Source organism: Vollenhovia emeryi, unplaced genomic scaffold (genome assembly GCF_000949405.1).
Source record: "Vollenhovia emeryi isolate VEMERY1.0 unplaced genomic scaffold, V.emery_V1.0 DF939154.1, whole genome shotgun sequence".
Taxonomy (NCBI): Eukaryota; Metazoa; Arthropoda; class Insecta; order Hymenoptera; family Formicidae; genus Vollenhovia; species Vollenhovia emeryi.
In genome coordinates, this window is record NW_011967212.1 from 987,008 (window position 1) to 1,012,621 (window position 25,614).

The 25,614-nt window shown below is 47.3% G+C and overlaps 1 protein-coding gene across 3 annotated transcripts in view; it reads left to right on the forward strand.

The window, feature by feature from the left end:
• Nucleotides 1-25,614, forward strand: part of LOC105565275 (CUGBP Elav-like family member 4) — a 634,883-nt gene that overhangs the window by 68,813 nt on the left and 540,456 nt on the right. The gene's annotated exons all lie outside the window — the stretch shown is intronic.

A 25,614-nucleotide genomic window follows, 5' to 3' on the forward strand; every position in this document is an offset into this window, starting at 1 on the left:
CCATATTGTTCTTTCATTTGGCCGGAACAGCAAGCTGCTTTCGATCTGTACACGTAAGCCATTTAAATTGTATATTACACAAATGTTTCCGTGAACTGACAGTTTTTAGGTTAGAAAGGTACAAAAGTGCAGAATCACTCCAGCATCCCCTTAATTACTTGAAAGAAGAGAAAATTACACTGATAGAAAAAAAAGGCTGCAGTTACCGCAATCTCACTATAATTCATAGTCATTTTAGGAGCCAACCACATTTTTGTAATTCTTCCAATTACATAAGTTGACCTAACAATGTATTATACTTATCATACACTGAAAAAAAAATCTGGTAGATTCAACCAGTCGTCTGTTAGAAAATGGACGAATCAGAATTCCCTTTAGGATTTACCAGATTTGTAGTAAAGTCTACCAAACTTCTGGTTATGAAATATCTTTCATGGTAAGTCCTAAAGGAATTCTGGTAAATCCTAAAGAGAATTCTGATTCGTCCATTTTCTAACAGACGTCTGGTTGAATCTAACAGATTTTTTTTTCAGTGTAGACACAATTTCGTCCAAGCAATTTATGATATGGTTGTCATAAACCAAAACGAGCTTTTCATTTGGTAAGGCGTACTATAAATATTGCAATAACAACCACAAGTAAAATTTCGAATAACTATATGTAATAGTAATTTCATTACATTCATTAGTTACATCACTTTGCACTCGTAAAAAATAGTACAAGAAAGTATCTTTCAAAGAAAAGATACATAATCTTGTACGAATGAATAAACTGATCCGTATTTATAACACCCTATGCGGTTTCCTTCTTACGAGAAAGTCTTATACCTCGCGTCCCTCTAACAATAAGCAAGGACATTCCGAACCACTTCACTTTTGTTTACCGTGTGATTGATCAAGTGGGTGATAAAAATGTAGTTAAATTTACTATATAAAAATAATTAACTAATTTACTATTCGTTGCCTGGATATTGTGACAGAATAATAGTTAAAGGCTCATATTTTGTAGTAAATTTTTTAATTTGTTGACATCACTGTGTCTATATGGTTGCTATTACTAATATTATAGTAGCAATTACTATAAAAATGATATTCCTGACTATACAATTTACTATACAATGATAGTTTCAAATACTACACATTTTTCTATCAGTGTAGGGCATTAATGGAATCATGAAAACTGTAGGATGTAGGTTGGATTCGAAAATGAATCACACGTTTTGGGTGTTATCTTAAACTGTTCACATATATTAATAAAGACGGAGAACGCGTTCTCAATCGTCCCGTGGGATATTTCACCCCGATCGCACGATCATACGTCTTTATCGCTCGGAGTCTCGACTACTTCTCTTCTATCTCTAGATGTTTTGTAACTAACCTAAGCCAGAACAAACTGGTAGTACCAACGACCGCTTATCTATCTAATCCAAACACCTATATGTTGTAAATAAGGTCATGAGCGAGCGTTGCATATTCTAGATTTCCCGCAAAACTGCTTCCAATTTTTCTCGAAAAACGAAAATAACTTGACATTTTTACAGTCAACGTCTGACTAATAGGGGAACAAAGTGGTTCTTCGCGTTTCTTCTGATTTTGAAAAAAAAACAATTTTATTTGCCACGCAAAATCTGTAACGAAAAAAGTTGACACGTCGCCTTAAAAAGTCAATTTATTCGTGCTTTTTAAAATCCACATTTTATTGCGGAAATTAAAAGCCGTGGAAAATACGTTTACTAACTGCGTGTACAATATTCGTCGGTAGAATTGTCTAAAAATCTATCTGTGTCAGCTAAAGCGAGTATATACGTAACCGGTGGCGGGCATTTCTTTGGCGATACGTATTTGCGCGAGTAATCCGCGGCTGAAACTGCTCGCTTCTAACGTCTTTTCCCCGGTAGATTCTGGAAGTTCGTTCATTTATATCTAGCCGGTGCAGAAAGCGCTGTCGGTCCAGTCGTTTTGGGCACCGAAACCCCCGGGAGAAAGAGAAAGAGAGAGAGTTCTCTTTGGTCGCATTCAACCGACATTAGCGTCACGCTCAACGGCAAAGGAGACGGAAGTCGAACGTGAGAAAGAGACGTGGGCGTGAAAGGGAAAGAAGAAGGAAGCCCTTTCTATCTCTGGTAGGAAGGCTGAAGTTTGTAACTCCATTCGGGTGAAAGGGTCGCGGGGGGCATAATTCTGGTAGAGAGGCTATGACGAGCCAGCCAAGTTGGCCACCTTCAGGAGACGCCTCAAAGACTCTTCCGCTAATTTGATGATCCTCCAAAGACCTCGGCTGCAATCTGCCGCTCGGCTCGTGCTCCTTCAGACATGGACCTCAGCCGATCTCGCTACGTCACTCAGGCCCGAAGGAAACGGCTCCCTCCGAGGAGCTAAACGTCGGGTCTCTTCACCTTTCTCGCCTACACCCCTTAACCCCTTCTGTGCTCGCAGTTAAAAAGGCAGGGCGCATTGTGCCGACCTTGTGCGTATAAAAGCGTTGTAGTAGGCTCGGTAAACTTTGATTTGTTCTTATCTAAGCAGACGTTAGTGGCGAAGAGACTTGCCTATCAGAAAATATATTTATGCAAATTATGATAATTTGATTCGATCATTGATGAATCAGATAGGGAGAGCAAATAGTGTCGTATAAATTCAATTATTCAGAGATTGAATATCGTTGGCACACACTGATTTCTTGATAATAACTGATGAGTTATAAGATAATAATTGAGAAATAATGATAGCGATACCAAAATATTACTAGCTTTAAGAACGTTAATATCGGGTGAATAACTAAGTCTTTCTTCGCTGTTTAACGGAATTACATTGCGCGAAACGTTTTGCGGTGGTACAAGCTATCTGTGCTTTCCAAAAGATCCTTTTCTACAGCCCGTACGGTCTTACACGTATTGAATGTCTCGTGCGAGCTGCTTAATTCCGTGGGCAATTCGTTTGGGTCTCGTACCACGGGGATTACGGGAGATCTGATGAGTTCCTCGGGTAGGGTTTCGGCGCGACTCGCCGTAGAGAGAAGAGCCGGGGAGAGCCTTCCAGATTCCAGAGAAGAAAGGGAGGAGTAGCGAGGGTGAAGTAGGCGGCACAGAGGGCTAGAAGAGAAGCTGGGTCAGCGTCACCGGAGTGTATAATTGGCTTGATTGTCGGGTTCTAATCTGGTTCTGCTTCTGCCCCCTGTCGGGGTGGGACGTGTCCAGCCTGCTGCTAGTGGCGTAGAAGGGTCCGGGAAATACGAGCAATGTGGCTCGCTTTTCTGGTCCGTTTCCTTATTTGTAATACGTCCTTCTTCGGGTTAACATCGGGTTAATCTGCAACACGCCACGCCACCGTCCGCACGGCTAATAGATGAAGGAAAGGTCTCCCGGAGAACCGAGGCCACGCCTCGCACAAAAGAAGCTTGCATTATACGTAAAAAAATTAGGAAACTAACTGAAAGCCCTGGCGGGCTGCGTCGGGGAACGTTATCGCGGTAATGAATCGTGACAAGTCATAAAACTGAGTTACGGCATCCCTCGCAATTAGGCGACGAGGCATAAACAAGCTTCCCTGGCTACACTGAGAGCGACGTTGCGCGAATCGTTCCATGTGCCTTTATAATTTTTGCGATTCTATCGCCGTGGACATTTATGGCTACATTGTACGAACATTAGGCGCAGCGAGTGCATATTGAAAAATTCAGGACATGCATCACGTCTGTGAAAAATGGCCGTCGTATTTTTCCCGCGTAAAAAGTACGAGTAGCAGTTATAATTAATGTTTATATCGTCATCGTGTACTTAAAATGTTAATTGGCACTAAAAATGTACTTTATGATCGTTTTAATTCTCTATAAACATATCTTCTTTCAACAAAAAAGTTGGTTATTAAGAGAGAAAGAAAGAGAGAGGGGATATTAAATTTTTATTATTATCTCATTGTTAACGTCTCGTTTTCAATTTTATATTTTCAAATCCATGTTAAAAGTAACATCAGTGCTTATGTAATTTCGTACTCGAGTCCGTTTCGGTTTGTACTTAAGATCAACGAACGTTCTCTGTTAATATATGATTTCCCGGCATCATGTAATGTTAAGTTTGCTTTGCGCGAACTTAGATAGTTCCCCGGGATGAGCCTCGGGGAGTCTGTTGCTGCATAAAGTAGAGATTGGAATTGAGGATAATGAAGCAGCATCGATGGCTAAGATAAATAGTGGCTAAGACGCGCCCGGGGGCATTACCTCCGCAAGGTATACATCCTCTCGCAAGGTAGTTACGCGATAATGAGGAAAATGGCCAAGGGTGGCTTAAGACTGAGGCTGGTGCCGCAGAAGAGGAGATATTTTCGGAGACCAGCCAGGAAATTGCCTGTCCAATTGAATCGCAAACAATATGAAAATTTGTTCGAGAGTTTTGATTATACAAAGGAGGCTACGGTAGACGTTGGCAAAAGCGGGAAAGTGGGAGGACAAAGAGGACACGGACGCATTCCGCGATGGCGGAGCGAGACGGGGAGTCTTAGAGGCGCGCGGAAACAATGGGCCACCATCAGACTTGCAAAGCGGGATCGCATTTTTACTTTCAAATTAAATTATTTTCTCCGTTTCGTGTACGATTAATGCTCTTCAAATCCCAAGTACTTTTAATCGTCGAGCTCTTTCATTGATATTAGGCCATTAGTCGTTATGTTCATCGACGACAAATTATCTCGCTCGTTCATTTAATCGTGGATGAAGTTTCGCGGCGAACTAAATTACGAAACCTAAAGACATTATATGTAATAAGAAACGGTATATACATGTATTGTTTTTTTCTCTCTCGAATAAACGTATGCATGTACGTGGAAAACGCAATGGCAGGAAATCCATCAGGAATTCAATTTACGAAAAGAAAACGAAAACGGCATTGATTAATGAATTTTGATATTATCAAATATATTCGCATGATATCGTTGATAGGTAACGAATTATTTATTTATTTATGCATCATGGATTATTTATTCCGACATAAATTATTTATGCTGAATGCAACATTATGCAGTTATCCCTAAAATGCTAATATGCGCCATTGTAAAATGTAAATTCTTCTACAATGAAAATGTTCGTTGTACATATTTCGGTGAAACAGCCTAGCAACGTTGATGTTATTTGTTTCTCGACGTTTAACCAAAAGCAGCCGGATAAAGAAAACCGGTGAACATTTCTCGTAAGAATTACAGCTTGGGCCGAGACAAGCAGTTGTTTTTCAGAAAACAATAGTAAAACTAGTCGCGGCTCTTCGCATCCTGAAAACCCATTTCTTTTTTTGAAATCGCCGCGAAATTGCCGGGGGAACTCCCTTATCTCGCGCAGCGGGATCAGGTGTTGCGAATAATTCCATTTTAGAAGTCTAGAGGTGACGTAATCGCGCGAGCGTGATCGAAATGGCATAAAATCGATGGCGCATTCGAAAGGCGAGGAGACTGACGTGCGAAGATACCGCCGATGTACCTCCGCGCGTGGCACAATTCACGGACGTGCAAGTGTATGACGAGCGCGTTATTATGGCGTATCGAGGATACACGCGGTATATGAAATGTAAAAGGGCTTTCGGAGCGCACCAAGGCAGCCTCTTGCTCGCTCGCGCGCCTCTAGGAAACTGGGTCGCGTATATTTCGAGAATTGTCCCTTATCTCTCTCACGGCGCGTAACCACGAATTCGTTTCCCCATGAATTTCAATCGAGTCAATCGCGTCGCGTCGACGCCCATTGACGCCGCCGTTACGTACGTACGTACGTCGTCGCGGAGTTTACTTGAAAATTCCCGTGACGATCGAACGCGCGACAGCACGGTATACCTTTGTGACAGCGAATCGGCGAGGAAATGAGAAACGTCGAGAAGAAAGGGAACGGTCGGCGCATTGTTTTCTTCCCTCTTTTTTTTTTTAAAGAATCATTGGTTTTTAAAGGAGCGACGCGAGAGCGGCCGCGGTAATGCAACGCTTACGAGCAAGTAAGTGCTGGTATTAATATTGAAACTCAAAACGCTGCCGCGTGCGTTGCACAAGGCCCCGTTAAAAGGAGAGCTTTGTACCTCGATATAAGGTTTTCCTTTATGTATGCCGCAGTCAATATTGCACACGCTAAATGCGAGCACGAACCCGCTTTATTTTATCATGCATTTTGATCAGGCCAGAGCTTCGATTTCGGCCAGGGAAATAATTGTTCCATTATGTTTCTCAAATTATTCATCGTGCAAATCGATCGTTTACATCTCCGCTTTCTTTTTAGCGCTTTATCGTCTCTACGCTCGTCTCGCTTTTATTTTTACGCGCATTATAAATGTCTACGTCTGCTTTATTTTACGGAAAATGTATATAAACGGCCGAAAAGTACGGTCCCCTTAATTTGCTGAAATTCCGTAGCAGCGATTCGTTGCAATTGTTTGCAACGTGCGATTTTTGAAACGATTTTGACGGGCACGAGACTTTTTATCGGATCGACCCACGCGCGTCACGATAAAGTGGCGTACATATTAAAAAATCAAAACACCGAGGGACGATGGAACGACTGTCAAGATGCAAAAAAGCGATACAGAGGGCCGCGGGTTTATCCGGATGCGCGACGCGAATCGATGGCGACAACTTTGTGTCCCGTCGACCGTTCGAGCTCCCTCGTCCGCCCGCGCCCAGCGTGTACGCGTGTTGGTGTGCACGCGTCCGCGACGCAGAGATACGGCCGTTCACGCGTGCTAAATGCGCGCGCCGCGCACGTCGCGCGTGAATGTGCGCGTAAACAGCCCGCGAAAAGCTAGCGTGAGTTGAACGCACAGACAGAGCAGGGGAGACGGAGGATGAGAGCGGAAGCATTTAGAACGGGACAGAGAGAAACAGAAATAGAGAGAAAGAGAGAGGGGGAGACAGAAAGCGAGAGAGAGAGAGAGAGGGGGGGGGGGGATGGACGAGAGAGAAGATGCAGGAGGAAGAGATGAGAGAGCTGGAAGAGGCAACATAATGCGCGCGGTACACCGCGGCACTTCCGAATTACTCCTGCAAAATCTCCCCGCGTATTTGCATTCCCCCGCGGCGAGCACAGGCAGAAATTAATTGCGTACTTGCGCGAGCGACAATGAAACGCCGTAGCGCGCCGGCAAATCCTGTCGGCTACGCCGGAAATCAAAGGCACTCGGACGATATCCTGCAAGTCTCGTCGCCAAAATTTCACCCCGGCCGATCTCGGTTGAACCGCCGAGCGTTACGCGCGCGAGGCAACCTCGGCTTATAACGAAGAGATGAATTAGGAGCCGTGTCGGCAACGCCACGCTTGACACTAACTTTGCTTGAGTAAATTTCCTTTCTCCGGTCATATTCGTGGATACGGGGATAATTTAGAAAGGAAGGAGGAAATCCGTAAGTCGGCTTAGCTTAATCCAGACCGTTCGTGCAACCGGAACTTAATACACAATAGTGCCACCGATGGTTCCCGTTTACTTTTGTAACCACTGTCCAAGCAATTTAGCAATAGCCCAATACAAATAAATGACGAATAAATCAATCTTAGTTATTTACCAGCACTACAGAATTTTCCAAATAGTTTTACCCCTTTTTAAAATTGCCAGATACGGTCAACAAACCTGAATTGTTTTTTTAATTATTACTGGCGACTCTGAAGAACATTCCTGCTAGTCTAATAAATAACCAATGGATATCTACACATCCATATGATGTCTATAGCTACTATGGATATCTAATAGATATCTGATAGATACATAAAATGTCTACATCTTCCGCATAACTAGCGAGGATATCTAATGGATATGCACATATTATCCACATATCCATATCCAAATAGCTACCAAGGATATCTACCGTTTCTACCAACGCGGTTTAACTTTAATCTCGGTTCGGCTTACTTTATATCTAGTTTTACGAATTGGAAAAAGGGCAAGAAGTACTTTAAACTGAGATTTAATCTGCATTGGTAGAAACGGGCATTATTAATTTTTCGGCGGGAAGAATAATGGGCTGGATTCGAGACTGGAGCCTTTCTTGCCGGGCGAATGCTCTTCCAACTGAGCTATTGAGGCCCCACGCCCGAAACTTTTCGAGCTTGCCTGCTAAAAGATTTAACTAATCAGAATTCTTCGCTATCACCAGCGGTAATTAACAACGTCAGTGTTTTCTTGACCATACCTGGCATCTTTAATAATAATACAGAAACGAGACGTCCGCCTAGAGTGCAGGGAGGTCCAGGTTCAAACCCTCGCTGAGGTAGTATTTTTCGCAATAAATTTTCTGTATTATCGAAGATGCCAGGTATGGTCAAGAAAGACGCTGACGTTGTTAAAAAATTTGACTCGGTCATTTACGTAGATAAGTGAAAGATTAGTCGCCTCGAACGGATTTTACGCGGTCGTATTCCCGCATAATTGGTTCTGATCGTTAACCATCCTTTTTGCCGCGGATGCTAAAATTGGCAAAGTGTTGTATTGCGCAATAAGGCGCGAACGCCTAACGCTCGCTCGCCGCTATACGAGCGAAATATAGCGGCGGGTCGTTAATATCGTGAATAAGCGTTATCTCGCGCGACACAATGTGACAAATCGTGCCCGGTTTTGCCGCTGTAGTGGCGTCGAATCACAACGACACAATGCGGAGTAGTTCTCGCGTTCTGCGCGCGCGGTCTCAGCATATTCCGCTTCAACTCCTGACGAAGTTCTCGTTCTTGGGTAATTACTTGTCCTTGCGGAGGAGCTACACACCAGCCGTCGGATGTACAAGCGGCGCTACAATGATTGTTCAATCGGCTTAATCGCGGTCGCATAGTTGTGACCACGTGAATGATAGATCCGGGTAAACGCCTGACTATACGTACAGGTACTTCCCTTCGAATCCTCTTTAACTTTGATTTAAAGGCGTTACAGGTACGCGCGTGCATTCGCGGCCATTACGAACGAAGTCCTCGTGTTTGTATCGCGCGAAAGAACGTCTCGGGAGACAACACCGAGGGAAGATACGCGAAACCGACAATTGCTTCGAGCGTGATCTGCGCGCCTGCGATATACTCGCGCGCTGCTGGAATTCTACTCTGAACGTTTGACATTAACGCGGTGTGCCAACGATATTTTCTTACTTGCATTTTATCGCGTCCTTCTTCTCGGCCCCGGAATGCCAGACGAGCCAGAGGGTGTCCCCTTCGGCGACTTGTTTCGCGTAATTAAATCCAGGCAACCCGACGAGACGTCGGAGCTTGATAAATGAAGTGTTTCGCCAGGATAGAGTAGATCTCCTCTTCGTCAGAGTCGTGGCTGTGGCGAGCGGAGAGGTCGACGAGGCAAGGGGCGTGTGAATATTGCAGGACCTCGCACCTCTCATCGCCCGTCGTCGGACTCGCGTCAGCACATTATTTAGCATACATAGACCGCGTGGTACGCGCTACGCTTTGTGCGACAGAATCACCGCGATCGTCTCCATTGTGACTGTCGCGTGCGGAAGTTGCGATTTAATTTATTTACTCTTATCGCAATTGCGCGCGGAGCTCGCGAAAGAATCTGGGACGACGAAATGATAAAATTCATTTCATGGCGATACACGACGACGCTCTCTTCTTCATTTGCGATGAGACTTGATGAATTTCTGGATTCGCCGCTTTATCAGATTGCGAATATCACCTGACGGCGCGTTCGATATACCGCGTATTATATATAAGCGCGTCTACCACGTGTACGCGTCTCCAGCCAGTTCACAAAGACAAATTTCAGCAGTAAACATGTCTGGATCACTGCCAGCCGTACTTTTTTTGGGCAGCTTTATCGCACTTCAGCTTATTCAGCCAACCTCAATTTTCAGAACAGGATTAATGATTCTCTTTATCCATTACTTCCGCGATAAATAACGCGCGGCGACGTTAAAACAATGCGGCCGCGTATTTCTGAAATTATGGTAATTTTTTGCCGCGCGTAATTTGCACGCCGAAAGGTTAATTAAGTAGCATCTCATTAGAGCGCAGATTTCGTAATGTTTTTCCCGTAAATAACCCTGGCTGGCCACCGACCTGTCGGCACCGCTTTCGACCGATAGCTCTCTCTCTCTCTCGCTCTCGCTCTCTCGATCATTATCATCATTCAGACGCTCGTACGGAGATACGTAATTCAAAGGCTCGCCATATCTCTTGCGCGCGGACATATTTCAGCGTCCTCAACCGTGCGGCCTATAATCCCGAAGGATTTGTCGTACACATGTTTCCGCGCAAACTGTCCTCGAAACGCTCGATAACCCGTCGCCGCGGCGAGAGGATCCATGGTGGCGGGAAGATCAATGTCGCGCGTTTGGTCGCGAATGATTTCTGGTTGCACCTGAGGCACCGTCCGTGAAGTTCACGCTTGTCACGCCGCGCCGCGTGATGCATGCACGCCCGCACCTGATACAAAATTTCGCCATTTATATTCGATCGATATTCGCCTGATAGCCGCGGACAGATTACGCGTTCCGCGATTCGGCCACCGAACCGTCCTCCGCCCCCTCTTTCCCTCCTTCCTTCTCTCTTTCTTCCACCCTCTCTCTCTCTCTCTCTTTTTTTTTTACTAAACTCACCGTTATATCGGAAATATCGATCTCGTCTCTTCTGCGGATGTGTTGGAGCTGCGGGCCTACACGTAGAGCACACGGGCCGTCGCATCGCGAATCCAGACGTCACCATCGCTCTCATCCCGCGCCACCTCCTACCCCCTGGTCCCCTATCCCCCTTCTTTCAGCCAGTCCTCAGGGTTTTTGCGCGCCACCACGAAACGTAATATTTCCACCGGCCGCGTCCTGCCGGCTACCAATCTTCGCAGAAGCAATAATAGCGCCCCGTTCGTCCGACTGTCCATTCGGGCCACCCTCCTCCCCCGTCTCACCCTCGCTGCGTTATTCCTCGCCATACATCGGCAGTCCTCCCCCGTTCTTTCGCCCGCCCCGACCGGGGCTGATGGCGGAGACGAAGGAACGGGTGGAAGAGGAAAAGGAGCACGGCGGAATCCCGTCGCTCTCCGTTCGCCTCCTCCTTTACCTCTCTCGCCCTGTATTTAGCATCGATATTTGCCTTGACAAAACGGAATCGCCTCTCTGCCAGCGAGTGGCGGCGACGCTTCGTGTTTGAACTATAGTAATTTGAGGCAGGCTAATGAAAGTGCTGCGCAAACAGCGTCGCGACGCCTCTTTCTCTCTCTCTCTCTCTCTCCGCGACGTCAAAGCCAAAACCTCCGAGTGTCGACGCGCTTCCCGCGTGACCCTTCCCGGCCGTCCTTTCCCTTTTTCGGTTTCGTCGCCCCGCGCGAATCCAAACTTCACCGTGGCCCGCCGATGGGCCCCCGGCGGATGAAATATCGCGTCCAGCACGCGGGAAAGTATCGAGCGAACGACTCGTAATTTTTATCACCGCGGCGCGGTATATCTGGCTGCACCTCGATGTAATATAAAATTAAGCGTAGGCGGAGCATTAAACACACCCACGCACGCACACGCACGTAATCCGTTTCAGCTTTTCATTATAATACGTATGAGGTAGCCGAGGTATTAATACATTGCTGCCATTATACGCGGTAGAATGCCTTCATAATGCATAAAACACCATGCAATTCATGCCTGATCGGCCATTATGTGCCACGCTTTGGCATTGTATTACGTAAAGTACATATCTTTTTTTGCACTGTGGATTATTCTTTAGTAATACATAGTATTGTAGCGTAAATCTAGTTTTAAACATGATGAAATATTGCAGTGCGAAGTACACGCGAATTAAATGTTAAAAGGGGCGTATCGAGTGTCTGCAGATAATTTGCGGCAAATAAGGGATGGCAAATTCGAGTTTCATCTTATATTAAACGAAAAGGATCGACTGTGCGATTTTTAAAACACCTGATTATTGCACATCAATCTTTTTTCATTTCTTTCTTTATTACGCCAATACTTGAGTGATTTGCATGCGTGCCTCAGTGGTCGAATTGGTGAGACGCATCCGACGATTATAACTTCAAGTACAGTATGGCGTTGCCTAGCATAGACAAAAATGATACTCAACGCAAAAATGCCAAATATTGGTGGCTCTAATAACCCGGATGTTGTCCTGCCACGTGAAACAAGAGGAAAATAAGCGCAAATAAATAGATAAGTTAGAAATAAGATAAATTATATAGTAATCGGTACGATAAGTTTAGTTAATCTTAAGTTCAAATTAGACCATAAGGATAGATTGAGACTAAGTACTTCTCTTTATTCTTCTTTTTCTTGGCTTTATTTTTTATTTTTGTACAAAGCTTGTTAAATTTAAGCCTGAAGAAGTACCAGATTTTTCTCTTGCCTTCTTTTTGTCTGAAGACATAACTCGATATTAAATAGCGCTGCGACTCACATTAAACTATTGCAATAATTTGGTTTGTTTATTGACCTCTGTAAAATAGTGGCATTAAATAAAATTGGTATTAAATAAACGACTTCAAATACTACAAATTGGTGAGACGCCCGCCTAGAGAGCAGGGAAGTCCAGGTTCAAACCCGGGCTGAGGTAATATTGTTCGCAATAAATTTTCTGTATTAAAACATTGGCCGGTTAACGTCGACTAAAAAGCTTGATTATTCCTAAGTGATTTGTCACTCTTCAGGAATGGTAATGTAATGAAAGCAGTTATTAAGATCAGTTCTCTCGCGAAGAAATGCGAGAAGAAACAAATTTTCCGGGAATATTCCGCGGCCGCGTATAAAGGCGCTTGCGGGTTTTCGCGCGAGCTCGAAAAGAAATCCTCAAAAGGACACTGTTTGCCGGACGTTCGATCTCGAAGGCGGGCCCAAGGAAACGCCGAATAAAATGAAGCCGCGCATTCTTTCCCAAGATTTAGCCGTCGTACACACGATTTGCCTCCTCGGCGTCGTGCGAAGCCAGATAATCCGCGGATAGCGTGCTAATGCAAGTTTTGGCATCAACGCAAACGCTTCTTCTTCATTTTTGCCGGCGCTTCGCGCGACTCTACTCCGCTGGCATACACCGGATTACAGCGGTATCCGGGAGAGGCGTTAATCTCGAGGAATATTTTGCGCGCGTCCCCTCTCGCTACATCCACGTCCTTGCTTCTGTAACTGTAACCTAATAAGCACCCCTGCGAATCCCTGCTTCAGCTCGCGCGGATCCGACGCGACAAGTTCCGGCGCGGCGCGCGGCTCTACCCGGCAGTTTCGCAGTTGCCGAATGGTAATTTCGGCTAGTGCCGCGCGCGCCCGCCCTCTTCTTTCCGATGAAGCGAGCGCGCGAGGGCGAATTTATCGTTGCCGCGTCTACGAAGATTAAATTGCCCCGGCGCGTGTCCCGGGCTGCGAAACACGCCTGCCGAGAGTCGGGACACGTCTTGACTCTCGAGTCGAAGGTGACCCGCCGGCCGAAGTTTACGAGACGCTCTCGAGGGGACCGAAAATATCCTCGACTCTGGTTAACTCGAGGGGGGCTGTGGTCAAACGCGTGCGTCGGCGCCATGTGGCCTCTGGTTTCGCCGAACGGATACCATACGAGGGCCTGGCTGTTTCGCGCTATCTTCTCGCGTACTCTTGAACCGAGAACTCCCCCCCCCCCTTCCTCCGCTATCGCGGCGGAACTTTTACATGTCGAGCACGAATCTCGGCAGTTCAACTTTGACTTTTCGCGCCGCTACACGAGAGGGAAGTTTCGCAAAAATTTTGAGAGCCATCGTCGAAGGCCAATCCGATCCCCGGGCTGTGTGTCGACGTGAAGTTAATAGTCGCCGATGAGAGCGAGGCAAGGCGCTTTTAACTCTCTCGTTTTTAACGGCGGCGCCCGTGATCGTGGCGTGAGTCACGAGGCACGGCGCGGGGAACGCGTTTCATTACACGCCAACGATGTAGTTACAACGGGTTAGTTGTTAAATGCCGTTAAGCGTCGTTATATGGTCGCGACGATAATTATCGTACGTCGGCGAACAAAAGCGCGCGCGGGGAGGCTTTAGGATGATCAGCCGCCGCGCCGGCCGCTGGCCTGCGCTTTACGTTGTAAAAGATCCTCGCCCTTTCTCCTTCATCCCCCGTTGCCGCCCGCTATCCGCCCTTCCGCCGTAATTTCGAGACTTCCTGCGGCCGGCAGTCGCGGCAGCAGATACCCCCCCCCCCCCCGTGTATTAATTCGGGACGAGCTTTCGGCTCGTTTTAAGCTTTACGATCCGGCCATAAAGATTGTCTTGACCGATAATTATATAGACGGGCGAAATTGTAAACCGCTATCGCGCGACATCCTTTGAAACACCGTCTCCGAGGAAGCCTCGGTATCTACCATCTTGAGAACGGTGCGGCGCGTCCGGGTTATCGCGATTTGATTTACCCTGATTCCCCGTTTGATATATCGTTGATTAGCTTTTGTTCGAGCCTCGTCCTATCGGTGCGCGCGAATTAAAGTACATGTCGATTGCTGTCTGATACACAATTACGTTTGTCTGTGGATCGAAATAAATCACACCGAGGTCCCTGTGAAATATCAACAGGAACACGTTTGTTCTCATTTTATTCTTAAGAATGCACTGAGAAAAATTCCCACCGGATAAACCAATTAAGTAGTGTTTCCGATGGTCAATTTTTCCGATTAACTTTTTCACTTAAATTATGTATGCAGGGTGTCCCAGGAGGAAAGGTCAATATTCTGGGAGGTGATAGTATCGGTCATTTTAAGAAAAAATGTTCATATGAACATACGTCCCATTCCCCACTGTTTCCGAGATAGAGCTACTTGAATGTCTCGTGCATTTACTTTTTTTCTGTACACCTCACCCTTTATCCAACCTCATAAACGTCTGCGGGAATTTATTCTTATACGTCTGCAATAGATTATTTCTGCAAATTATAATTTTTTTAAACTGTCTCTCCTTCTCTTTTATTGACTTTCACAAACTGTCAAAATTCAGATGCCGAGAAAATCAATCGGCATCGCGGAAAAGAGGCCTCAAATGTTCAACAAGAACAACATTCACGCTGGTAACGTGTTCTTTTTAAAAGAGTATAATTGTTTATTATTATCTGATTATTCGATTATATTTAATCGGATATTTTTCTCAGTGCGCCATATTACATTTATTACATCAAGAGTATGAAAATAATTGCGACTATTTTACATTTATTACTTTTGTGATACGAAATAGAGGAGATTTTTGCGACAGACACTGATTTATTATTCGCACAATGACACGCGATACGCGCGTGCGCGCACAAGCGCCGCTCGTCCCGCGAAAGGTAAGCCTTAATGAATTGGCGAGCGGCGAATACCAAACATCATTATCGAAATTGGTGGAGATTCTGAAAGTTATGTACGACATTCGCCGAATTCCCGGGCGTTGCGTAAAAGGCGGAATCGCCGTGTAGCGCGATCGCGGATTAATACATTTGCCGCGGCGGCTGAAATTCGGTCGATTATCAGGAATAACCGGCCCGACCATCGCGTTTCGGGCTCCAGAAATATCAGGAATGCTTCAGCCCCCCGCACGCCGCGCTTCTATCTCATTCCAATCTACCACTTCCATTAGCTGGAAATGTAATGTAGCTATGTACGGCCGCGCACGTGGATATTTCAGGGCGCAAAGCCGTACGTACGCGCGTGCGCGCGCGCGTACTCACGATAATTGTGCGTGAAATTTTTACATCGCCGGCCGCGCACTGATAAAGACACGGGAACGTAAGCGGCGTCGTCGAGCTCCGCATCCCTGCTCGATAATACGCGCCAGATACGTTCGCTCCTCGAACTTGATTGTACTTGAGAAAGCTTTTAACTTCTCGGCGTCGGGGGGGAAAAAAAAGAACCGAGGGTCGTGAGCGAAAGTGGCGAGGAAAGCTGATTGTCATTGCACGATCGTAAAGTCCGTTTCAATCCTGAACGAAGCAGTAAAACTCGCTCGCGAGCGAGAGCAGTTTCGCGGAATGTTTCAACAGCCATGAAACGTGGCGAAAGTTGCCACATAACTCGAAGGGCGAAGTACACGGTACGGTTGAAGACCGTGCAATGCGATCGCCGTTAATTCGCCTTGTCGAAGAAGCATCCTATTTCGTACGATCCTTCCCGTTGGTAGCGCTTGATCGTCTAATAATCGAATAATTAATTATTCTCACGAGGGGCGAACGCGGCGCCGTTCGCCGTTCGAGGATCGATCAGATCGATTCGCTAAAAATACGAGCGCGAGCTACCGCGGCGCTTCCCCCCCCCCCCCCGTTACAAATTGATTTCTTCTGACTTGAGCCGGCTACCGGCTACAAATGCATTCTCGCATATATCTGCATACGTAAGTTACCTACGCGTGAATGTAAATTCGGCGGTACAACCGCCAGGGGGGGGGGGAGGGGAATAGCCGGATCTCGCTCTTACGTTTTATCGGATAGCCGTTGGGTTAATGGAGTTTCCATGATCTTCTGGAAAGCAATGAAAGACGAAGGACTGACGTTGCTGACACGGGTTACGCTTCTTTATCGCCTCTTTATCCGTTTTGACCCAGGGCAAGTGCCTCGGGCGACGTAAGGTTAGACAGGTTCTCGAAAATGATGGATGTCTCCCTTTCCTTCTCCCGTTTTGCACAAGCGCCTCGTCTGTATAAGGGGCCCTACCTCGCTACAGCGAGCCAGTGCGAATTGATAGTTATTGATAGCACGCTATCCCGACTCCGGTGGGAGCTTGATCGATGTCATGCGCAGTAGCGCGTTCTAATTATGGTCAGGGCGCCAGCAATTACGGCGATCATCCTTCGTCCCTTCGTCCCTCTCCGACGATTATTCGCTAAGTGATTCGCCGTCGCCGGAGGTTTAGGGTCCTCCATTGACAGGGGAATAGAATTGTCTCTCCCGTGCGCGTCATAACCGAGATTCATCCCCCGCCCGTCGCGAGGTACACGCCACTTGTGATTAACGTGTTGTTCTAAGAACGGAGCCGGGCGATATTAAGATTGATTCTCGGGGGGGGGGGGGCGGACGGGGGAGAGCGGCGAGAGCGCTTCCGCCGGAAAAGTCACGACGACACGGGTCCACGTCCGCGCGCGGACGGGGGCCAGTTGCATAAAGAGCGATTGACATTTTAGGAATTAATTCGGTATTGATCGACGAGCGACAGCGAAGACCGGATTAATTCGCCGGAGAAGAAGAGGGACGGTGGAAACGGACGGAAGAAGAATGGCAGTCGCTGCCAGTCGGATGGGAATAGGACCCGGTAGTGTGTTTGCCGGCCAAATTACATCTGCATAATAGCTACGCGGTGGGCTATCGATCCGTGAGCAGCGTCCCTTCGTCACATCAGCGTCGTGCATCTCGCGCGCGCCCGCATGTGCGGCAGGCACGGGCACATGCACAAGAATTAAATTTCATCCCGCGGTAGCGCGCCAAAATGGTTTTCGTAGATTAGAGGAACTCGGCCCTCCGCTCGCTCGCTCGCTCGGCCGGAATCCGGCCGGCACAATAGATTGGTAAACAGATTTACGTGAACGTAACTGTTAAGTTCCCGTATCTATCGGCACGAAATTGCTAGTCCTGTAACAAAATTGACCGTTGCCGCGCGGAATAAAGGCTCTCGTGTGTTTTTTTTTCCTCTCTCTCCTCACCCCTGCCTCTTCTCCCGCTCCCACCCCCTCTATTTCCGACAATCTCTTTTTTTTCTCTTTCACATTGCCCGTAAACGCGGCAATTTTTTCTGCATATTACTGTCAGCTTTGTATCGCAGCCAGATGGGGATTTAAAGCGCAACCGTTGCTGGCGCAAATTAAATCTCGTGCCGCGCGCGCGACGATGTCCCAAAATGATTTTCGTACGCCGGAAGAGGACGTTGCGCCGCCCTGCGCGCGCGCGCGCGACATCAAAGGCCGCGCGCAATCCAACGAGTGCCGAGAGAACGCGACGACCGATCTCCCGCGAGCGCGCGCGGCCCAAAATCACCGCGGAAAATGATGACGGCGCGCGATGGCCGAGCGCTAATCTAATTATATGACCGCCCGCTTTCCCGTCCACCTCCCCCGGCCCCGGTCCCCGGCGCTAATAAAGGACGGCTTGCTTGCCGATCGTCCATCATGCCGCGATTGTTGTATTCATCGGTGATTAGGCGTGACTCGCCAGCGAAACGACCGTACGGCTAACGACCCGCGCTCGGGCGTCACGTTGCGTCACGTCGTCACGCATGCACCTGTATGCATATTATTACGCGACTATACGCGTATTATGCGGCTCGCCTCAATTTTCCGAAAGCCGCGACGTGCCGAGGGTTCGGCCTGGCTCTGTCCCGCGATCCTAGATTCCCCGTCCCGGCGTTTAAGGGGGTGCTGGAGTGATTCAGCACCTTTTGCACTTTTTGCATCTAGAACTGTCAATTCATGAAAACATTTGTGTAACACTCGAATTATAAGGCTTATGCGTACAGATCGGAAGTGTCCCACTGTTCGGACTAAATGAGAAAACAGCGCGGTATCGTTGAAACGAAGTTCAGAAGTGTAAAAAGAAATCTATTCACTTAAATAAGTTTTAGGTTTTAGGTTAGGTAACCTACAACTTATTCGAGTAAATAGATTTCTTGTTAGGCTTCTAAACTTAATTTCAATGATACCACGCTGTTCTCTGATTTAGTCTGAATAGTGGAACACTGTCGGTCTCTACACAAAAGCCACATAATTTGTGTAGGTACACAATTTTTTCATAAATTGACAGGGGGAAAAGGTGCAGAGGTGCAGAATCGCTTCAGCATCCCCTTAACGTTTCCGCGCTCGCGGCGGACGACTCGCGCGGGCTTATAAATAATCTCGCGCTATCGAGTGGCTCACTTATGAATCGTACATAGAATTGTACGTAGGAGGGAGAGATTAGAGGGCTTACTTGAACCGTCGCCGGACGTTACCGGGGTAATCTCGGAAATTACGTTTGCGAATCGAAGTAAGTGGGCGCAATTTACTGCAAATGCGACCCCGACCTTTTCCCTCTTTATTCCCGGATCCGCTGCGAATCGTTAGCGGTAATGGCTGTGTACCGCGCCGCAGCCGGGCGGCGTAATGCGAAGCTGCCGCGGGAATATCACGCACGTAAGATAAGGGTCGATCTCGCCGCGTCGCGCCGCGCCGTCCGAATGCGCGACCGGCGGCAAAAATTCCTTTCCTTTGCATAACATGACAAACGGTAAACAAAGCGTAAAACACGCTTCTCCGAGCTGGCAAGAATATACTCTATTTGTCACTGTCCAACCAGGGAAACTCCACGATCATTCTTCACGGGTTGTCGACGCGCGAGAGACGGGGGGAGGCGGGGGGGGGGGAGGTGAGGTGGCGAGATGAGGGACGAGACGAGGGGTGAGAGACGGCTGGCCGGGAGAGACGCGGATGGGTATCGGGATCGGGTTCGGCGAGGGTGGGTCGAGAGACGCGCGCCTATATACAACCGCCGGATAAGGCGGTTCCGCGGAGTGCCGGATTCGCAATAAACAACTATGTTCGTAATTACGCACGCGGCCGGACGGGGCACGCGCGACGGGTGGTGCCGTTGAATAATACATGCTGCATTAAAGTCGCATTACCTACACGTATGCGCGTGATCGGTGCCCGGTTGCATGACCCGTGGAATTTTATACTTCGGCGTGCCGTTTCTCGTCCAACCCCCCCCCCCCCTGCCCCCCTTCGCGTCCCCCTCGCTCGCGACGTCCGAAGTAGTCGGACCCCCCCCCGCAAAACTGCACGTCGACCGGTGCGTTTCTACCGCCCGATGCTCGTGTGGGGTAACCTCCTTTTGGACACGTAACTATTGGACATCGCTCGATTGGACACGCACTATTGGGCACGTTAGTATTGGACTCCGCATTTTTTAATACCGCATTATTGGACATCGCATTTTTCGACACCGCATTATTGGGCACTGTGAATTTAAATGAGCGAGATGCGTAGGGATCTTGCTAAAAGCACATACACACACACACACACACGTAGGGGAGGGGGCGGGTGCAAGGGGGGTCTTCCCGCACCTACCCCGCCGGTAGGAAACGTGGACCATCTTGTTACGTTTGTGTCCAATAATGCGGTGTCCAATAATGCAGTGTCCAATAGTGCGTGTCCAATAGTTACGTGTCCAAACTGGATACGCCCCTCGTGTGGCCACGTGATTATTTTCCGGACGCGTCCCGGAATTCGCGTCGTGGGTTTCCTCGCGTGGCATTGCGCATCGAAGCGTCGCGCGCGCGAATCGTCGGATCTCTTTCATCGGTGTTCCCCTCAGCTCGGAATGGCATCGCGGGACACGACGATGTGTAAGTCGCAGACAAAGGAAACGCCGTAATGGGCGAGTTAAGTTGAAGCCTAGCTAGCTGGCAACAGGCCTTGATAAAATCTCCATAATGACTGCATTCGGAGTGGAATTACGCTCCTGTTTCCCCGAGACCGAGGGACTCGGGCGGCGGAAAAGCAGGGACGTTGATGGGAAGCGGGTGGTGTCTGCCATTTCGTAATTATATCAAATCCAGCTCGATACGAACTGAATAATAACGACGGTTTCTCAAGAAGTGACGAAAATTTTTAAGAAGTGACATTCGTAATATCGTCTCCGTCTTAAATGTATCAATGAGAAAAACGTGCCATTTACATAGTAATTTTTGTATTAAGGCAACGATTAATGAATCCATGGGCGGAAGTAGTAAATAGGGAGCTCGCTCTTTTGTTCCGTTCAATAATTACTGCGACGCCCATCACGGAACTTTCTCCGCTGCCTCTACCCCCGCCGGCTACGTGTTGTATTCGGAAAAGCAATCGCGGAGTAATTCGCGATGGATGCGATTAATTTCTCCGAGCAATAATAGGCGAGAGCTCGTGTTGCTATCTCGACTGGCGCAGACGATGGCCATTCATGCTAATCCTCCGGCGAAGCAAAGCCGGCAGTACTCCGCATGCGAAAGTCCCCGTCCACCATCCACCTATCTTCCCCCTTCTGTACCTTCTACTCCTCCGCATGAGCCGTTGGAGCCCAATGATGCTAGACTATCGATCCTTACTTTCGGAGGATGAGGTTTCAACTCGTATCAGGACTGTCGAGCATCGAGAGGAAGTGTCACTCGTTCACGACGTTCGTGCGGATGCAGACGGACGATTGTTCCTCCATTAAGATCTCTAATGATTTTTCTAAATCTCGTAAAACTTATCTTGCAATGCCGTGTATGATCCTCGCATCGGTATTCGAAGAGACAACGATTCTTCAGAGCAACAGATTAGCCGTTGCTTTTTATTTAAATGTACAGCGTAAACATTGAAAAGTGTTCTTGGAAACTCTATGTGCACTATTTTCTTGATGTATTACTCGAAATGCTGAAATTGCTCCGAGATTGAACGTTTGAATAGTTCAGGTTATATATTTGCAGTCAATGTGATTTTAACGTGTTGAGAAACTCGAAAATCGTCGCATTTAACCTCGGAAGCGTATTTTCACGAGTTAAATCCAGCAATTAAAGTCTATGTATTTCTACTGTTATAGGATTATCTACCCGACTCGGGATTTTCTTAACCCTCGTTCTCGCACGTCTTAACATTCACCAAACACTCGAATGCTCGCGATCGTTCACACGTTATGAATATCCTCGTCGGGCCAATCGCGCGTGAGTTTCCTCTCGCATGCTTTCGCCGCTTGCTCGTTCCGCCGCGAAATCTATCTCGCCTTTTCACAAGTCGCAGCGATTTCTCCATCATCAAGGATAAACTGCACTGGAAGAACTTTACGGCGATATTTTTTAATCCTTTGAAGCATGGTGGTAACCCACGTTATCACCTCAACTTCTTTACTTTTTGGCCATTTAATTTCTAGTTAACTCATTTAGGTCGGGTTTTTTTTGCATTTTTTTAGATATCTTAGCAATAAAGGAACATAAAAAAAGTTGAGTACTGTTTAATATTTATTGTGAAAGTTTTTATACTTTATAAACAAATATGAAAAACAGCCATTTTTTTAGAAAAATTCATTATTGACCAAGTTTTTAAGATTATTTTTTGAAAACTTTGTACAAAGAGGTTCTCGGGGTCGCTCATTACGAATCTGATGTCAGATTTTCACAATTCAAAATGGGCAATCCAAAATGGCGGATGCAAAATACGTAAATTTTTTAAGGTTGCAAGTTTTTCAGCATTTTCGTTTGATTACGGTATTTAGGGACTCATCACATCCGCGTCGTTAGCTCTGAGTAGTGCCAAGAATGAGTAAATTCTAAAAAATTATCAAATTTCAATTTTACATGCGCCATTTCGCGCGTGCTATTTTTTATATTCTATAAGAATTTTCAACTGGAATTTAGATTTTATGGGTCCTAATAACATCTAAATAATGTTTCTTAGCATAGTTGAATTACAGTTGAATGATGTTATTCTTTTAAGTTTGGAATTCCGTCATCTCGAATTATGAAAATCTGATAACGGATTCACAATCAGCGGTCCCAAAAACCCTTGTATACAAAGTTTCACAAAAAATGGTTCAATAGAAAAATGTGTGCTTCAAAGGGTTAAGTCGAAGAATATTATCTTAACAAACGAACGTTTGTAAACTCGATATCACGGACGATACTTTATCCGATGGTCTTGCGATTAAACGCGAAAATATCTACTACGGAGATATCGCACGGAAAGATACGTAGACTACTTTGTTGGCCACTTTACGAATGCCGTGCGAGAGAAGGAGCAAGAATAATGCGTGGAGCAAGAAGAAGACAGCGGACAAAAATCAGGATGAGAAGCAGAGGGTTGCGGGTACCGGGTAGGTTCTTGGCACGGCCTCTCCTTTCGGAGTAAGGGTAAGGGAACAGCCGCCATCCATTACGGGCGGCTCATGACACCTCGAGAGATATATCGACTCACCGCATCCTCGAATTGAATCGAATGCCGCCGGCAAAAACACCAATGAGCAAAATAGAACATTGTGATCGATGCTTCGCCCGCCGAAATTTATCGGTGAATGAGTTACAGCGGCGGACTTGTATACTGCAGCAGCATTCTCGGCGATTCCGCCGATCCATTTTCCTTTCTGGCTACAAAAGTACCGACGATCCGCCGACGTTACGGTAAATAGCTGTTTGAGACTGCAGATCGGATTCTCGGCGAGCATATACATGTGTCTATACATATCCGTTGAAATACCAACACGACGAAGGGCTGAAATCTTTCGGACGTCTCCCCGATCTCGTTTTCAACTTGCCCGCTGCAGTTTTCCAGACACGTCGCGAGCGTTGCCCAACGTGAACGAGAGGGACTTGTCGTCGGCGAGAGGGTTTTTACGCGCGGAAATCAAAGGCGGCGGGATTTCCCGTAAGATCGACCGCTTTGCTAAGATTGCCTCTTGTTTAGTACAAACGTTCGTGCGGAGCGCGTGTAATTCGCTGCGCCCGACTGTTCGCGGAGCGAACCTCTCCTTTGTGAAAACTTGCCAGTCTCTCGCTCAAGGCGCCGCGCCGGCTCTCCTTGCCTTGCGGAGAGTTCTGCGCGTCGGCCGCCGCCGCCTACCGTTTCTCCCGGCGCGGTAGATCCGCCGGCGTAATATTCGGGATTAGCCGGAACTAGCGTACAAACAGAAGTTTCACTTTCAAACAGTGGGGCACAGTCGAGCAGTCGCGCGATGCGGCGTGGGGTTGTTGTCGGAAAGCCGTATTAGCAGCCTTGCGCGAGTGTAAACATCGCATAAATCCGCCATGCGCCATGCCTACCCACCGGTGGCCCTTGCGCTGCGCCGGAGTAACTGTAAATACCTCGTACGGCTTTGTAGATTACCGCGATGCCATTAACAAAAGAGAGTACCGGGATAATACTTGTCTCCGCGCGTTGCTTTGTGCGCGCCCGGAGGCGCGTACGTCTCCCCCGCGCGGGGTGATATATTCTCTCATGTGGACCGTATAATTTCTCTGCGGTTAACTGTGCTCGTTATCGGCTCGCGAGACACCGGAAGGCGACATCGCGCCAGTTATCGGAATAATTTATCTGGGACTTTCCTGCGAGTACAATAATCCCGTTACGCGGACGAAATTTCTCAGCGGATGAGATCTCGCGAAAAAACGTACGGCCGGTAATTCGCATCGACACATAGCACTGTACGGAGCATCAAACCAAAACCATGTCGCATATACCCCTTTAGAGGTATATATAGCCCTCCAGGTTTCCTTCGGCAAAGTTTAGCAGCGTACTGAAGATGAAGCAAAACCAACTGCTCAAAGTACCAGTTCGTTCTGGTACAAAACAGGCTTCAAGCCTAATACACGAGGAAGACATATTAGGTAATGCAATTTTTACGTCGACATAACCTCATTTGACATGCTGCAAACTTATAACTGTAAATAATTTTGCTTACGCGTGTATTGATACACCTGTGCCTAACCCACTCGTTTTGCATAATATACAGGCAGAAACTATATTTATAATATATATCACTGTTATACGCCAGCGAAACCTTCCTCGCCAACTTAACTAACATTGACCAGCAGCCAATTTCTAACGAGCACGGCACTGTTCCCCTTCTCTTGAAAAAAATTCAACCGATGTGAACATAGTAGAGTGAGAGATCCGTGCCCACACATCTATTTTTCTCTCTCTAGTTCCCGGAACACGAAAGATGAAAGAAATCTTATCGCATGCTCCGTCCAGTGCTATATGTCGATGGTAATTCGGATCTACTGCCGACGCGCGAGACGCGTGGTGGGCATACGAGTATGGGCCGACGAGCGTGTTGTGCCCGGGCGTAATTGAAAATTGAGCTGTCTTATCTGCCGTCGTCCACCGCCCGTATCCTTTCGCTCATAACGTAACGTAGTCGCGACTGCCTTTCCGGCCTACCAAATAACCATTTCCAGAGAGTGAATAGTTAATTTCCTAAAGTTTCAGCACGGCCGCCTGAATGCCGCATTGATTGGTACTCCAATCAGTTAGGGGTAAGCGTTGGCGGATAGGGAGGAGGTCGTTCAGAATAGTCTAGGAGCGAGGGAAGGGGCGATATAGGGGCGGCGGCGAGAGGAGGGCGATGGGATAGGTAGGCAGCAAGGGCGGTGGTGACGAAGTGAGGGATGCAGTCCGCTGCGGCGGCGAACCTTCGGGGGCAACTAGGGATAGGAACGGGCGAGGACGGAGCAGGGCGAAATTGAGTCTCCTAGAGGTGATTATCATTCGAAGTGGATCAGCCAAAGGTAGTGGCCTCATCCCCTTCGGCTGCGGCCCTCGCCTTTTTCTCCTACAACGATCGCTTGGAAAGATTGCCTTTATAAAATCCATTTTTAATGGAGTAGCCATAATCGCTGTACGACGACGTCGCGATGAAATTGCGCGATAGGTGCGTTCTCTACGTTCTGGAGATAACGTGTAATACCACTGTGCTAAACTGAAAAAAGTCCTCCGCGCGGGTTATGGCGTCGCTCATAGAGAATACCTTTATTAAGATTTGCTTTCGGTTTTCATTTTCACAGAAATTAGGGGTATAACAGTTTTAGGATATAACCAGTTGTCATATTATACATAATTAGCAGTTTAGCGTCTGCATTATATAGTTGGTCTACTTGATATCCAATTTCCGGGGAAACGAGAGACGAAATCAAGGTGGGGCGCTTTCTCGCGCGAAAGATGACCTTCATTTGTTGTCGGTCCGCTAAATCTCCTCCGAGATGCCCGGGGAAAAAGCTCCAATGCGG